The 3,991-nt window shown below is 45.8% G+C and overlaps 1 pseudogene; it reads right to left on the reverse strand.

Moving 5' to 3' along the window:
* Positions 1 to 1,350: 1,350 nt before the first annotated feature.
* LOC149356433 (uncharacterized) lies at positions 1,351 to 3,404 on the reverse strand (annotated as a pseudogene).
* Positions 3,405 to 3,991: the final 587 nt, after the last annotated feature.

Genomic DNA, 3,991 nt, shown 5'->3' on the forward strand with positions numbered 1-3,991 from the left:
ACTAGACGGCTGCCACTTCGCGATCTCACCGCCCAAGAAAGACGCAGCTGACTACTACAACTACAAGAGATGGTAGGTCTTTTATGTTGCTTTTAAGTTTGTGAGTAGCAGTGCAGGGCAATGACAAAACAGCAGATGACCGAAAACTGCGTTGTTCTTTAATGCACAAATCATTTACTAGGACTTAATGAAAGCAGGTGGCATAGAATTAATCTTTATCCAAAAAGAGTGGCGATTTGGGATATTGAGGCATATGTAGCTTGGCCACTAAAATGCACGGTGTTGCATCGGCACTTTTATTGGCAGATGCGGGCGTTTAGTTTTCTCTGTGCATGCTAAGTGGCACACGAGAACTTTCTTTGCACAGTGAACAGCATGCAAGTTCTAGCATCCGTGACTAATATTTCTTCGTGCACACTAGTGCAGTAGGTATTTTCTTATGCGCCCAGTTTTAAGTGTCAGTTTAAAATTATGCCCACAAAAGAGTCAACTTAAAAAGCATCTTTAACCAGTGTTTTTTTTTAGGCAACAACATGACCTACGAATCCTGTATAAGTGGAAATATTTCTGTATATAATCCGTTCGTATTTTTAAGCTCAATGTTCACAGAATGCTTCAATTTTTTATTTCACTTCAGACAGTGTCTTCATCGTGCTGGTAACCTCTTCTTACATGCAGGTACAGCATCATACTGCTGGCAATCGTCGACCACCGCTACCGTTTCCTCTACCTGAACGTGGGGAGCCCGGGCAGGTGCCACGACGCCCGTGTCTACGGCCGGTCACGGCTGCAGAATTTTGTGGAGAGTGACCGCTTCAAGTCACCTGTGTCAGTGATTGAAGGCTCTCCAGTGGCACGACTCATACTCTGTGACCAGGCATTTCCACTGACGCCGCATTTGCTCAAGCCGTATCCTAATGCCCCGAGCGGTACCAAGCAGGCAATATTCAACTATAACCTGTCAAGGTCAAGGCGAATTGTGGAGAATGGGTTCGGTCGTGTGAAGGCCCGCTTCAGATTAATCATGAAGCGGATGGAATGCAAACTGCTGAACGCAAAGCAGGCTATTAGGGCGTCCTGTATTCTGCACAACATATGTGAAGCCTTTAGAGATAATGTGGAGGAGCAGTGGGTGCAGGACGTGCACAACTACAATGCTTTGTACGAGCAGCCTTCACACAACACTGATACTTGCATTAGTGAAGGCCAAAATGTAAGGGCTGCACTTGCCGAATACTTCGGGAAACTGGCCCAGTAATTTCGGTGCTACACATGTAGCTCAGGGATATGCTTTATTTTTCGATATACTTAAGTAGCGCCTCAGTGAGACGTTTCTCTGTTACGGCTGATTCACGGAGAACCTCTAACTCCATTCTTCTCAGTTCCATTTCTTCTTTTCGGCTCTCTTCGATGTCGGAGCATAACTGCCGGTTCGTGCTGACGAGCTGGGCCAGCAGACTCTTTTGCGTGGAATGCCGGCTTTGTTTTGCTGCTTGGCGGCCTGCTTCCACTGGTGGAGCCCTGCTGCTTTCCTCTGTGTCCGCTACTGGTGAAGAAGTTGAGGGCACTGCAGCAGACTCCAACAGCACTTCATGTGCTGGTGCCAGAGGTGTCAGACCAGCACTGCCATCCATTGCACAGTCTTCATCAGCTGCTCCTCCATTTTGCATGCTATCAATTATCTGAGAAAGCAAAAATATAGCGCATGTAAACATATTTGTGCTTCCAAGAATACACATGCAGCTCAAGCAACACTATTTTTGTAGGTACTTGAGAAATAATTACCTGTTGCATGCAACCTTCACAATCTGAACAGGCGCATTAAACCCATTCCTATACTGAATATTCTGCACTACTTTAGCATTTTGTGGTGAATGTGACATTTCTCATGAGCAACTTTCATTCATGTGTTCGTGATTTGAACTCATATTTTCTCAGCGCAGCGGCACACGCGCAAGGAAAGAAGCAGGAAGGGAAGGACGAACACAGCGCTGTTCGTCCTTCTTCTCTTCCTGCTTCTCTTTGGCCGTGTGCTGTTGCGCTGAAAAACTATGAGTTCAAATCAAGTATACCAACTAGCCCAAAAACTAACTCTACTGAAATTCATGTGTACATTTTTACTCACCCGCAAGAGGCGCTGTGGGTATTGAATCAACGAATATGCCAAGTTTCCATGTGTCATGCCATAGAGGATCAAGACGTCTTGTTCCTGTTAAGTTGCACAAAAAGAAAGATGTCTCCCTCACGCTGGGTTCACAGCTAGGAGCCCCGCATTGAACTATAGAAGCGTACTTATCATTTCAACAGTGGCACCATCGCCACCCATGGTCTCCTCCACAAGGCTGCTGTCATTGACAGGCAGGCGGCCAAGAAACCTGGCAATTTCTTTATAGAAACGCCATGTGATGGCGCCTCGCCCTGTAGTTTTTCGGCTCAGCAACCTGCATGAAACGTATGACTTTGTAGCAGTGGTGTCTATAAGCTGCAGAGGACTCTACATGACTGCTGCTAGGAAAACGGTCGCCTCTTCTCAACATGCAGTCACTGCTGATCTGCCCAGCAATGTGTTGCATGTATGTACTTTTAGTGCTTACACTAGGACCAGTCAAGGGGTGTGAATTGCAAGTAAATATTTCGGCACCGCAATGCTTCTGCGCAAAACTAATACATGTGCACATGTATTATGCACCAAGTAGTCGCCACAGGGAACGGTTTAGAAAAAGTTTGGCATCCGAGACACAAGGTAAAACCAAGATGCCTTGCAAAAAGAATCAGAAAATTAAAATAAAGTGGCAGTTGTGCGATAAAAATTACGCACAAATACATGAAGCATTTACAAACCTGGCTGAAGTAAACGCAAATATCACTACTACGCTGCGGTGTATGTTCAATCACGACTAAAGGCATGAATATAGAATGACACATTACTTATAATTACCGCCGAGTGAACGGCGAAACACAAAACGACGAATGTTTTCGGTACTGTTTTAAAACGTGGCGCTATAGCACAAGCTGCTGAATACCCAAAGAGATTCGGCACGCGAACAAAATCAACCGCCACTTGCGTCTATCGGTGTATACTCTGCGCTAAACAGCGTGCGACGATGCAGGAGTGCGATCTCGCATATGAAAACAGCACGGTGAATGAGCAGCGCACTGTAAAACAACGCCACTTACCGGTATCTGTTTCCAAGGTTTTCAATCTTCGATTTTATCTCCTTTACGGTCTTATCAACCCCTTGCGCACGCAGGCAGTCACAAATTGCAACGTATACGCTCATGTTGCGCTTCGCGTGGCGCAAATCGCTGAGGTGGTCTTCCCACACTTTAATCAGCGCCCGCGTTTCATCGTCGGTCCAGTGCGTCTTCTGCTGGGCTGGCCAAGCTGCGGGGTTGTCTTCCATGATATGGTAATCAGTGACCACGCTGCTCAACGAAGGAAGGAGGACAGCGACGACGGTTTGTAAATAAACATGGCCGTCTCTATGGTAGCCGTCGGCGACTGGGAAGAAGAGTATTGTTGCGGAAATTGCTTCAAATACCCTGTCTTACATCGAAAAACGATTCAAAATTTGATTACAGCAATTAATAAAAGCGTTTACTTTGATTATATTCTGTTTTTACTTGTAAATTTTGTGAAATTTGACCAAAGCCGCTGTCGTCGAGATTACACAGGTCGCGCTTGCATGAGTTCAGGAAACTCATTCACTGGGCGAATGTAGTTAGCGGTGAATGTCATTGACTGTGACCATATAGCAGCAAAAAAAAACGCCATTAACACGTAATGTCTTTCGCTGCGAATGACATTACATGTGCCGCTTGACAGGGGTATTACTCATAACTTTCTATTGGCAAAACAAGCAAAACCTCCTTGTGGTTGTAAGGGGGCAGTAAGGAATATAGTATAAAAATTTGTTCAGGGCCAGCGCTTGAGCAAGACGGCTGGCATGTGTCTCGGAGAGGCCGGCATGTTTTAAGACTACGCGGCGGA

Source organism: Amblyomma mixtum, chromosome 3, assembly GCF_055824585.1.
Source record: "Amblyomma mixtum isolate Tamu chromosome 3, ASM5582458v1, whole genome shotgun sequence".
NCBI classification, from domain to species: domain Eukaryota; kingdom Metazoa; phylum Arthropoda; class Arachnida; order Ixodida; family Ixodidae; genus Amblyomma; species Amblyomma mixtum.